Source organism: Myxine glutinosa, chromosome 3, assembly GCF_964187855.1.
Source record: "Myxine glutinosa chromosome 3, kmMyxGlut1.1, whole genome shotgun sequence".
NCBI classification, from domain to species: Eukaryota; Metazoa; Chordata; class Myxini; order Myxiniformes; family Myxinidae; genus Myxine; species Myxine glutinosa.
Window position 1 is genome coordinate 62,601,190 of NC_136263.1, and position 13,745 is coordinate 62,614,934.

At 50.3% G+C, this 13,745-nt stretch overlaps 1 protein-coding gene across 1 annotated transcript in view; it reads left to right on the forward strand.

Moving 5' to 3' along the window:
• Window positions 1–13,745, forward strand: part of UBE3D (ubiquitin protein ligase E3D) — a 96,437-nt gene that overhangs the window by 1,122 nt on the left and 81,570 nt on the right. The window lies entirely within an intron of this gene.

The window sequence follows — 13,745 nt, forward strand, 5'->3', positions numbered from 1 at the left end:
TGACACAATGTCTACTAAAATTGCATGATATCGGTGCAGAGGTGGTTTCCTTAACTTGCGATGGACCGTCCGCTCATTTGACAATGTTACGTGAGCTAGGTGCCGACATCACGCCGCAGAATGTGAAACCAACATTTCCCCACCCAGCAAATCCCGAAAAGAAAATTTGTGTTGTACTCGATGCATGTCACATGCTTAAACTTGCAAGAAACTGTCTTGGATCCATGAAAATGATGGAGGATGGCAACAAAAAAGTCATCGCGTGGAAATACATCCAGGCACTCTTTGATCTGCAGAAGAGGGAAGGCTTGCGTCTGGGAAATAAGCTCTCCCGGAAACACATCGAGTGGAAGAGCAATGTCATGAAGGTGGACACAGCTGCTCAGACATTGAGCACTAGTGTGGCAGATGCAATTCGGTTTTGCAGGGACACTTTGCAACTATCAGAATTTCAGGGCAGTGAGGCTACCTGCCAATACATTGAAACATTGGACAAACTGTTTGACATTCTAAATTCTCGCAATCCATTGGCACGAAACTACAAGGCACCACTCATGACATCACGAGAAGGACTTTTCCTGCCATTCCTGGATACTGCCTACAGTTACTTGTCCAACATCAAAAACATGAATGGTCAAGTTATGACCAATACGCGTTTGAAAACCCCCTTCATTGGTTTCATGATCTGCATAGAGAGTGTCAAAATTTTGTATTTCACATATGTCAAACCTGCCTCATCTCCCCTGCGATACCTGCTCACGTACAAAATGAGCCAAGACCACATTGAACTTTTCTTTGGAGCGGTCCGCATTGCATGTGGAAGTGGGAATAACCCAACGGCCCGGCAGTTTGTTGCCGCATATAAGCGCCTCTTGATGCGACATGACATCAAGTCTGCAAGTGGGAACTGTTCTGCACAGGACTCAACCAGAATCCTGAATGCGGCTTCCTTCAAGTGCGTTGCAAAGCAGGCTGTGCCTGACGAGAGTCACGACATGTTGGTGGCCAGACGATACGACCTGGAGTTGAGATCGCCGGCAAAAGAGGACCACGACTATACGGATATTCCAAATTTTGAGCAACTTTCCATCTTTACAGAGTCATGTGTTGGCTATATTGCCGGCTATGTGGTGAGGATGGTGAGGAAGACTCTGAAGTGTAGCCAATGTCTTTCTGCATTGACCAGTAACAACGAAGAATGGCAAACCACACCAATGTACAGCCTGATTGTTACCAAGAACAGGGGTGGCCTCATAGTTCCCTCGCACAGTGTTGTTCGTGTCTGTGAGGCGACTGAACGCTGTGTCAAGAGGCTCCTGGCTGTAAGCAATGGCAAAATGCCTCGTGAAAGTGGGATAAGAGTGGCAATTTCCACTTCTGTCCTTTCTGAGGTCGGTCGGTCTACATTTGGTTCCTTGGATCGGCACATGTTTGACTGTGAGGCAGACAGCAACCATGTGTTTGCTTTAATACATTCTGTATCACAATCATACAGCAAGATACGTTTCCATCATGTTGTGAGAACACTCGATGATGACATGAAGGAAGAGCGCATCAGGAAAAAATATTGCAAACTGGTCCTGTTTGCTCACCAGTGAGGCAACACCAGAGCAAGCTGAAATATAAGAGCGACCTCATCTCTACATGGTGTGGGTGTGTTTTGTGGGTTAACTGTGAATTGTGTGGGTTAACTACATGACAGCGTTTCATGTCATTTATGTGACTGACTCACTGTTGATGTGTTGCTGACCCATGTCAGTGTAGAATAAACTCTGGTTATCATTATATCTGCGTGGTTTCTAACATCTCGGTAATAGAAACATACACATCTTAGTTACAATATAATGACTGAATTAAGTAACATCATATAACATGACAACAAATCAGATTTTTATATTGAGGAATATTATAGAACAAGCCAAAGAATGGCAAACGACGATGTACCTCAATTTTATAGATTTCTAGAAAGCTTTCGACTCCTTGCCCAGAGAAAGTCTGGGTCATAATGAAGAAATACAGCATACCTGGAAAATTAGTGAACCTTGTAAAAGCCCTTTACCAAGACTTTCAATGTGCGGTCGTCGACCAAGGTGAAACAACAGAATGGTTCAAGGTGAAGACGGGAGTTAAACAGGGGTGTAACATGTCAGGATTCTTATTCCTACTAGTGGGTGATTGGGTCATGAGAAGAACGATAAAGAACACCGAGCGGTAATTTTGGGCACTTTTTTTTCAAACAAGCTCTAAACCATTGGATTCCCCAGGAAAAATGCGTCTAGAACCAACTTCAAACTTAATGAACACCATTTCCTTAAAGAACGGGATTCTGAGCCCGAATATCAGTTCAAATATTAGTATTCTATATTAATTAAATAGTCGGCGGTCCTAAAATTCGCTCCAGCTGCATCATCAGTGCGCCACGCCTTTGCTTTGACAGGCTTACGATCGGCTTCCCAATATGGCCGCCAGACTATTTCCGGTGGCTTCACGGCGGCTAATGCTGCGAGGTGGCCAATTGGCTCTCCATATTATATACCTCCGTGCTGGCTACCCGGAGGGATACGGAAAGGACGAAGCGACAGGCGATGACGCGAGGTCGTGTCACCAAAATTCACCAACCTTTTTTTTTCAATCAATAGTACTCGTTTCCCATTGATACACTCGAGAATAGTAAATAAAAGATTCGGACATTAATAAATATTATGTCGGCGTCATAATGATAATGGTTAGAGCATCCCCTCTGACGTCATGGTTAGTGACCGCTCTGACGTAATGTTTCGTGTCAGCTGTGAATCGAGCAGGTTGGTGGTTCAAAATATGGCCGAGTCACACCAATTATTTTTAAAATGGTACGTGCTGCTTCCTTGCCTGACGCTCAGCATTTAAAAAGATTAATGCACTGCCAAACATATCTGACATAGCTGACCGAATCAGTAATAGCCTCTTCCTGCGTTGAAGTTCGTTGTCAGGGAACATTTTTAATTATAATTATTAAAATGATTTTCCTGCTTCCATGAGTTTGAAAAACGTTCGTCCTGCGCTATATATTGTAGGGGTTACCCCATTGAGACATAATCCACAGGCACGGGACCAGTGGGGCTATTGATTGTATGGGCTTGGCGTGCGCGAGGTTGTTCAAGCCACGCCCCCTGAAGAGTGAGTTGCATTATAAAAGCTGCGTGAGTTCGGGTATGTGTTAGTTCTGTTGGAATAAAGGAGCTTTGATCAAGCTACAAAGCGGCTCGCCCTCTCGTTATCCGCAACTCCTACATTGGTGACCCCGGCTTGCGCCCGAACGTTTTTGGGGCTTCAAACGAACATGGCGACAAGCGCAGTTTCAATCAAACTGCCGGAGTTTTGGGAACGACAAGCGGCCGTTTGTTTCGCACAAGCTGAGGCCCAGTTCGCCATTCGGAGCATTTCTGCGGACGACACGAAGTATTATTATGTCGTGTCTGCGCTCAGCGGCTCCACTGCGACCAGAGTGGTGAGCCTTCTTCAGGATCCTCCGAAGGGACGCAAGTATGAGACGCTAAAGGCGCTGTTGCTCGTAACCTTCAAGCGCACTGAGGCCGAGCGCGCGCGCGAACTACTTTCTCTACCCGGGCTGGGCGACTCCAAGCCGTCGGAGCTCATGGACCACATGTTGTCTCTACTGGGCAGCTACCGACCATGTTTCCTCTTCAAATAACTGTTCCTGCAACAGCTGCCAGGTCAGGTACAGACAGCCCTGGCCAACTCGTCTGTTAAGGATTTCCGCGCCCTGGCCAGGGAAGCAGACAAGTATTTTCCCGCCAGCCAGCAATGTAGTGTGGCCGCATGGGACCCCGGCCCCGTCGAGCCTGTGCCGCTGGCGGACACCGTCGCGGCCGCCATTACGGCTCAGCGGCGGAAGACCCCAGGCTTGTGCTTTTACCACGTAAGGTTTGGGCCCAAGGCCAAGGCATGCCGGCCACCTTGCAGTTTCAGCGAGTCGGGAAACAGGATGGCCGGCGCTCGTTAACTGCCATGAGCGTCGGCCGTTCGGGCAGTTTGTTGTTCATTTCGGACACCGACTCCGGACATCGTTTCCTCTGCGACACATGGGCCCAGGTGAGCATTCTACCTGCGTCGGCATCGGACCGGGAGGCCGGGAGTCACGGCCCCGCCCTGCAAGCCGCCAACGGCAGTGCTATTCAGACTTTTGGCATACGGACCATGGCACTGTGCTTGGACGCGCAGCGCTTTACATGGGATTTTGTCACGGCGAAGGTGTCCACCCCCTTGCTGGGCGCTGATTTTCTCTGCGCCAACGGCCTATTGGTGGATGTTAAAAATCGGTGGCTCATTAATGCGGAGACATTCAGTTCACTTCCATGCTAGCTGAGCGGGTCCGCCTTGACAAGGCTTGCGTGCATGCTCTCGACCTCTGATGAGTTCGCCCGCCTCCTCACCGAGTTCCCGGCCCTTACACGGCCCACCTTTTCGGCCGTTGCCATCGAGCACAGGGTGGAGCATCACATTCCGACCACAGGCCCGCCTGTCTACGCCCGGGCTAGACGCCTCGACCTGGGGAAACTCACTATCGCAAAGGTGGAGTTCGACACGTTGGAGCGTCTTGGCATCGTGCGACGGTCCGACAGCCCGTGGGCCTCACCTCTCCACATTGCGCCAAAGCCGGGTGGCGGATGGCGCCCGTACGGGGATTACCGCCGCCTTAACGACGCCACTACCCCTGACCACTACCCAGTCCCGCACATCCAGGATTTTTCTGCCAGCTTGGCCGGTAAAGTTTTTTTGTTTTTTTCAAAGGTGGACCTCGTTTGTGGTTATCACCAGGACCCCGTCCGGCCGCAGGACGTTCCTAAGACCGCGGTGATTACACCGTTCGGGCTTTTCTAATTCCGCCGTATGCATTTTGGGCTCAAAAATGCGGCCCAGGCTTTCCAGCGCCTGATGGACAGCATGTTGCGGGATTTGCCGTTTCTGTTCGTCTACCTGTACGATATCCTCATCGCCAGCGCGTCCAGGACAGAGCACATGCTTCACCTCCGATCGCTCTTTGAACGCCTGTCAGCACGGCCTGATCATTAACCTGGCCAAGTGCATGTTTGGGGTGGCCTCAATTTACTTTCTCGGCCACCGCATCACGAGGGAGGGGGCCGTCCCACTGCCGTCTAAAGTGGAGGCTGTGAAAGGTTTTCCACGCCCCCTCACCGTCAAGGCCCTGCAGGAGTTTTTGGGCATGGTGAACTTTTACCATCGTTTCGTGCCCCGTGCGGCCCAGCTCATGTGGCCACTTTATGAGGCCCTCAAGGGCAAGCCTACCAAACGCGCCATTGACTGGACCGATGAGATGGCTACGGCTTTCACGGATGCTAAACTGGCCCTCGCCAGCGCAACCATGCTGGCGCATCCGTCGCCCGATGCACCGATTGCTCTCACCACGGACGCTTCGGACTACATGGTTGGCGCCGTGCACGAGCAGTGGGTCAACGGGGCCTGGCAGCCGCTTACTTTTTTTAGCCGGCAGCTCCTCCCTAACGAACGAAAGTACAGTACCTTCGATCGTGAGCTCCTAGGCCTCTACCTAGCTGTCCAACACTTCCGTTACCTGTTGGAAGCCCACCCGTTCACGGCGTTTGTGGACCACAAGCCCCTGGTTTTTGCCATGGCCAAGTCTCGGAGCCGTGGTCTGCCCGTCAACAACGCCAGCTCTCCTTCATTTCCGAGTTCACGACGGACATCCAACATGTTGCTGGGGAGGATAATACGGTCACCGATTGTCTCTCCCGGTCCATAGTCGGCGCGGTCCGCCTTGGCATCGACTACGTCTGCATGGCGGCCGATCAGATCGCCGACCCGGAGGTCCAGGCCTGCAGGGCGGCGGTCACGGGGCTTCGACTGTCTGACCTACCGTTCAAGGACAAGGGCACCACGCTACTGTGCGACGTTTCCTTGGGTCAGCCTTGCCCCGTCGTACCCACCAGCTGGAGACGGCTGGTGTTTGATGCCGTCCACGGTCTTTCTCAACCGGGCAGAAAGGCGTCGCAAAAGTTGGTGGCGGCGAAGTTCGTTTGGCACGGGCCCAGGAAGGATGTGCGCGACTGGGCCAACACCTGCATCGAGTGTCAAGGCTCGAAGGTGCATCGCCCCGAGCGACGGTTTGACCAGGTTATCGTGGCCCTGGTGCCTTACGATGGGCCTTTCCGCGTTCTGGAGACCGGGGACAAGTCCTTCGTGAATGACATCGGCGGCAAACCGGAACACCTTTCGGTGGACCGCCTCAAGCCGGCTCACTTGGATCTAGACCAGCCCCCTTGGTTGGCTTCACCCCCGAATACGGACATTGCCCGTGCGAGTGATTTATGGGGGGGCGCATGTAGGGGTTACCCCATTGGGACATAATCAACAGGCACGGGACCAGTGGGGCTTTTGATTGTATGGGCGTGGCGTGCGCTCGGTTGTTGGAGCCACGCCCCCTGAAGAGTGAGTTGCCTTATAAAAGATGCGTGACTTCTGTTATGTGGTAGTTCTGTTGGAATAAAGGTTCTGTTTGCAGAAACGTGTGTGCTTCATTAGATAGGGTGTATTGTACTTGTACACATCAAAATAATTCATATTTGACGAGAAACCTTTTTCGAGCCACTTTCTCGAAGTGTAAAAAAAAGTTGGCTACCTCCTTTTCATTGAAGGGTGGAACCAGCCTCACATGTTTACCAACATCCCAGGTGTTCTGACTAGTTGTCGAACTAGCCGGCATGGATGCTACCTCTCCCCGTTCTCTCATTAATTCCAATTCCTTTAGTTTAATTTCCCTCTGACACTCCATGTCACGTTCCTTTAACTCCCTTTCGGCTCTCCTCTCCTCTGCTCTTTCCTTTTCTCTTCTTGATGGAATATGTCGAGCGGATAGCGATCCGCGATCCGAGCTGTTAACCAATGACTAGACCCGATTATAGCGGTTCCTAATCGTGCCACGGGTACCCAATTGAGAAATGACTAAGACGGTCGGATTAAGAAGAAACCAGGAAGAACAAGGTAATTTATTCACAATGTACAAAGAAGAGGAAAAGAAAGGATGTACAATAAAGAGGAAGAAAAAGTACACAGGGCAGCCTTCGACAGTCTTACTTATCCCTTGGACTCGGGCCCGTTTGCTCTCAGACTCGGTCTCAGACTCAGACTCACGCGGGGATGCAGATGGTCGGGTTGAGGGTCCGGTGATGGCGTTCACAGCTCGTCCGGTCCCTGACTCGTATCATGCAGATGGTGTGGTGTACGGCAGGCAGCCCTTCCCGTGGCGTAGGCGCGATACGGACAGTTATATAGTGGGGGATAGGTAAGCTGGTGATCAGACGGCGTACGTAATATTTGCACCGGCGCCTTTATACGCGCGCCCGGTATTATGACGATCGATGCGCCACTTCCCCAATGTCGTTCTGCACGCTGCAGTCCTTGGCAGTGCGTGCCGCGCGCTCGCCCTTTGTAAAGCTGGTTGCCACAGCGTGTCTCTTCCTCTCGTAACTCAACTCTCGTACCAGTCCTGTTCAAGGGCTTTGTGCAAGACTCGTAACTCAACTGGTTCACAATGATGTTTAAGCCCTCTCCCTCCTCATAACTCAACAAGGTTCGTAATCATTGACGAGCGCCTCTCCCATCATAACTGAGGTGGGGGCCTCGCGCAAGGGGTTATTTTGCCACGCCCAGCGAACCCTCTCGAATCTCCAGCCACGCCCTGTCAGGCGATCTCACCTCAGCCCTGATTGGCAGGTGAAGATTTACCGGCTCCGCCTTGATGGCCGCTTGACGTGGCCGCACCTCCACCCTTGCGGTCCGCCCCCTTTTCGGGCCTTACCTCGTGGCCTTTGGGCTGGTTTGAGCGGAAGCCCAGCGAGGTTGCGACGGCTGCTGGCAACCTAAAGGGCGAGGGCGAAGTAAAGACTGGCTAGCGCTTAATGGCGTCGATGGAAGGGAGGCTGCAAAATGGACGGGGGGCCTACTCTTATTTGTTTTACGCAACGCAGATGCAACTATTGGGAATGGCCTTATCCTAAACACATACTAAGAAATAACTACCGTCCTAAGGTGACCTACGTGTTGCTTGTGGCCTATCTATGGGGTGCAACCGTTAACCTTTAATGATGTTACCTGTGCTGGCTTCTCAAAACCGCAACAATATATATATATATATATATATATATATATATATATATATATATATATATATATATAGATACACATATATATATATACAGATATTATGGCTTTTAATATGGGATTTTTTTTTCTTCTTGACTTGGGTTTACTTTCTGAAGTCAGTATATCAATCTGGTGAGTTTCGTTTACCCTTCGGTGATGTCTTTGTTGAAAGAACCATGTCACTGATTGTCTTTCGCAGCAAGAAGTCAACAACAGGATTATATCACAGGTGGCGTGACAAAATGTAAGGACAGGTACATTTGACGATTGGCTTCACAATCAGGTATATATGGGTTGTTGCGTTCTGTATTAGTGGAAAACAACTGCTGCATGTCTACAAAAGTTATTGCCGCTTCCTCTGGAGATGGTCCGTCAACTTGACAATGCTGTTTGTCATGGAGTGGTGGCTTTACGAAATTCTGGCATGAAACAGCGTGCTATTGCTCGGCAGTATGGCATCACTCAAGGTCAGGTGTCAAAGATCCTGAAACGAAATGCTCAGAGGGGTGTCCCGACTCCAATACCGAGGCCAGGACGTCCACGCAGAACCACAAAGAGAGATGATCGCTAGCTGCACCGGTTAGTCTACAGTGGCCGTACCAAGTCAGCTATTCGGCTTAGGGCTGAGTGGCAGCATCTGACAAATGTGCCTGTATCCAGAAGGCTACTCAACCAACGACTGGTTCAAGCATGCTATCGTGCCAGGCGTCCCTTGAGAAAGCCACGCCTGACCAGACAACACAGCCAGCACCGATTGCAGTGGGCCAGAGAGCACCGTCAATGGCAGCCAGGACACTGGAATCACGTGACCTTCAGTGACGAGTCTAGATTTCTGGTCTATCGTCAAGATGGCCGCGTCCGAGTGTGGAGACAAGTGCATGAAGCCCACAACGAAGATTGTATAGTGCCAAGAGTCCAAGCTGGAGGTGGTGGGGTGACCATTTGGGCTGCTTTTCATGCAGGGGGCAAAACTGACCTGGTTGTTCTGAATGGAAACGTGAACCAGTTCAAGTACAGGGTCATTCTGGAAGAAACATTGCTTCCATTTGCTCGTGCAGCCTTTCGAGGAGACTTTGTCTTCCAAGATGACAATGCACGGCCTCATCGTGCTCGCATGATCCAACACTTTCTTGCTGACCGTGGTGTAGAGCATATGGAGTGGCCTGCCATGTCCCCGGATATGAATCCGATAGAGAACTTGTGGGCAGAATTAACGCGTCAAATCGACAACTTGGACCAGCAGCCTACCTCTGTGCGTGAATTGCAGCAGACTATTGTCACTGCATGGCAAGCGATTCCTGTCCAAACCTTGGCAAATCTCGTGAACAGCATGCCTCGACGTGTACGTGCTCTCCTGAATGCTTGTGGGGGTTACACGAAGTACAGAGTTTACATCAGAAGATTAACACAGTACTGTCCGTGAATTGAGTTCGATATCAGTTTACATCACTTTCAAGGATCAATTTATTTGTTTCAAAATGTCAAATGTGGTTTTTGTTTCTTTTATAGGTCACATTAACAAAATCTACCATATTAAATGCCAAGTCTGTATATATATATATATATATACATATATATATATATATATATATATATATATATATATATATATATATATATATATATATATATATATATATATATATTGTGAGAAACCACCGGTGAAACCACCTGTTCTCACCCAGATTTGGTGCCCCGCCCACCGCGTGACGTGGCCTCCTTGGAGCCTCACGCGATTGGTGGAGGGTCAGAGAGCGCGGTGGCCATCTTGTGCAACGAACGCGGCTCGAAGGCTCCGAGTGGGAAATATCAAAAGGGCTTTCCTTGAATCCTCACGACAGCCGAGTTGGGCTGGTCGATTACAGTTCGGTATTTTACGAGCGAGTAACTCCGGAAGAGAACGAGTGATTCCCGGATCTCGTAGATTGGAACCGCGAGTGATTGCCTGCTTCGTGTTTGGAGCTTCTGGGGCCGACAGTTCCTGCAGGCCTTGTGCGGTGTATTCCACTCTGTTACCCTCCGAGTCCCGGAGATCGTCGATTGGAACCGCGAGTGATCTTGCCTGCGTCCTGTTTGGAGCTTCTGGGGCCGACAGTTCCTGCCGGCCTTGTGCGGTGAATTCCATCCTGTTACCCTCCGAGTCCCGGAGATCGTCGATTGGAGCCGCGAGTGATCTTACCTGCGTCCTGTTTGGAGCGTCTGTTGCCGACAGTTCCTGCAGGCTTTGTGCAGTGTATTCCATTCTGTTACCATTTATGGTTTTTGTGATCGAGCCAATAAAGCATCGTGCCTTACCCCTAGAAGGCCGATTAAAACACAATTGTGTTTATTGAGTTCTCTCTGTCCACTCCGTGGACTACTTGAAGCCCGGACATTAACGTCCGTATTCCGTGGTATATATATTGTAACGATTTTGAGAAGTGTAACGGGTTTTGAGGAGTGTAACAATTTTGGAGGAAGGGTAACGGATGTGAAGAGTATGGTTTTGGTATGGTAACATCCTGGTAATGTAAATAATGGTCGCAGCCGTCCTCCTAATTAATTTCATAGAACATACACGCAGGTCACGATATATCTTTTAAATAGTGTATTTCCTTATTCCATGTAGGCTAAGTATGTGTTTTCCACTAGATTGACTTTGCATTGTATCAAACAAAATAAGCGTAGGCCCTTCCAATTTCCCCAGAAACCTCCCTTCCATTTGCCTTCCGCATTTTGGTCGGTTTTTCTCTTCAACCACCATTGGCCACGAGGTAAGGTTGGAGAAGAAAGGCGTGTCTCCACCTCGTCAGAAGAGGGCAGGAGTGAACCGGCCCTAACAGCCAATCAACACCGCGGTGAGTGACCCGGTAGGCGTGCCCTCGGAGCCGGCGGCTTAATTCCGCCGGAGGTGATAAAAGCGAATGTAAGGAACTGCTTTAAGAGAGGCCTTGAGAGATACGCTGGGGGATGACCTGGAAGAGGAGCGCAATCCACCGCAAGCCCTACCTACCTGCCTGCAATATCCCCTGTCGTTGGAGAGACGCGCTGAACGGAGGGAGACGGCTCCACCCCAGGAAGAGGAGCAGGTGTGCCGAGCCAGCGCGTGACGGCCGCGGATACGCGACGGAGGTTTTCCCGCCAAAACCGCGAGGGGTTGAAAGCTGCTGCCTCCGACCTTGCCTTCCTCTCAAGCAATCAACCTCGAGCCATTACCTGCCTGCAATATCCACCGTGTGAGTGTGAACGTCCTGTCCTACTCGTTTGTCTTGGGGATTAAGTAAATGAAATAGAATAAGTTAACAATGCACTGTGTGACTGCTCTTTTCCATCTATTGCTGTAAATAATATTGGTCGCTCTAAAATATTGCTTGTGTGTGTATAATAAATCTGTTCTTCCTCCAAACTCTGTCTTTCTTCTCTCTTCTTCTCTTTCGGTCGCTTTAGAGGTTTCCCAATTGAATATCTGTAGCGCGATTAGTCAACGTTCGGTTGGAATCGGGTTCTAATCGGGGAGTAACTGTTCGGACGCGGTTAAATACACCACCGCTCGGTAAAATAACATCCAAAAACCGTGTCCGTAACAATTGGTGTCGAGGAGTCGGATTCGGACCCGGGACTAAATTTGTTAGGCCCAAATTTTAAAAAAAAAATTTTGGTCAAAATTACGAGCTGCCGAAATTGTGTTGTTTTATAAAACCCGAATTTTGAGATCGCGCCATGGACAATCAAGGCGATCGGATGTCGGTGGGGGAGATAGACGGGTTAGGGGTAACCCAGGAACCAGGGGAAATGTATGTGGAAGAAAGGGAGGAGGAGAGCAATGAGGAGGCGGTTGAGGGTGTATCAGGTGCACAAGATGGCGTCCTCGCGCACATGGTTGTTGCGGCACCAAATTTAGCCACGCCCATGGTCGCGGTAGCCGAACCCGAGATGCCAATGAATTGGAACCTGTTTATGAAACAGATGATGGCCTTTATGGTAAAAACAGACGATAATTTCAAAGGGATGGAAAACAGGATGGAGGACAAATTGCGGGAAATGGGGGAACAATCCGCCCGGGAAATCGAACAGATGGGGAACCAGATGGAGGAAATACGAAGAGGGATGAGTGAGGAGGTCTCGGGGCTACGCGAGGAGGTAAAGCGAGGCGAAAAGCGTATAGAGAAAGAAGTGAGAAATAATACGGCAAAGTTACAGGGGGGAATGGAAGATCTGACGAAAGAGGTGGAGCAGCTGACAGAGGGACAAACTAAGTTAGTGGAGCAGGTTCAAAAGAACACTGCGGTACTAGGAGGGTTAAAGGCGACACAAAAAGAAATTAAAAACGAATTAATAGCGACGCAGAGGCAATGTCAGATGGTACGGGAGGAACTGACAATGAGGGTGGAAGAGGTGACAGAAGCAATGGAGACGAAGGACCGGGAGGTAAGGACGCACGTAGAAACGGTCACGGTAGCCTTAGAGGACGAACTTGAGGAGACGCACCGGGAAATAAAAGAGGTTAAACAAAAATTAGAGGAAGTGGGAGAAGAGGTGAGTGAAATTAAGAAGGGACGGACAGAAACTAAGAGAGAAATCCGGGAGGAGGTGATGGAATGTGTACAAGGTCTGTGTTCAAATCATGATGCGGTGCTCACTAACCAAATAAAAAGTTTGCAGGTGGCAGAGAAGGTGCGACGAGGTACGGAGGTGAGTGGCAATGTACATGATGTGAGGGGAGATTCAGTCGGCTTGGGGATTGGTTTGGATCCGGGTGTTCGTGAAAGGCCGTTGGTGAGGTGTGTGACAGGACAGGTGTGCGAAAAAAGGGGTGTGCGAGAATGTCCGACCATGGGGTGTGTGAGGAAAAAGTGCACGCCGAGGAGTGAGTGTGCCGTCAAGAGTGAATTGGTCGAAGCGCGTGTGCGAGGGAGCACAGGGAAGCGCGGTGTGGTGAGTGTTACGGAGGAAGTAACGAAAAAGTGTGCGCGGGAGGACGCGCGAGAAAGGTGTGTAACGGACGGGTGCATGGGGAAAGCGCATGCTGTCAAGAGTAAGGGAGAATGCATGCCTGTGGTGAGTGTTACGGAGGAAGTAACGAAGAAGTGTGCGCGGGAGGATGCGCGAGAAAGGTGTGTAACGGACGGGTGCATGGGGAAAGCGCATGCTGTCAAGAGTAAGGGTGAGTGCGCGACTGAGAGTGGAGGTGAGAGTAGTGAGAGTGAAACGGAGCGTGAGCTGGTTGTGACAGGTGGGCGAGGATGTACACCTGGGATGGAAGGATGCACACCTGGAATGGTAGAGCGTGTGTGGGAAGGCACATTTGAGTTGGTAGTGAGGCACGTGGTTGGGTGTGCGGGTGAGAGCACACCTGTGATCGTCACAAAGGAGGTGACCGAGAAAGGGGCGCGAAGCGGTGTATTGGTGAGGTGTGCGAGCAACGAATGTGTGCCAAAGTGTTCGGTGGTCAGGTGTGTGACCAAGTCGGTGAGCGGAGTGAGTGTACCGAGGTGTGAAAGAAAAGGTACGAGGAGAATGGGAACGGCTGCATGTATGAGCAAGAAAGAGGTAGCGTATGCATGTAAGCCTGCAGGTGAAGCGTC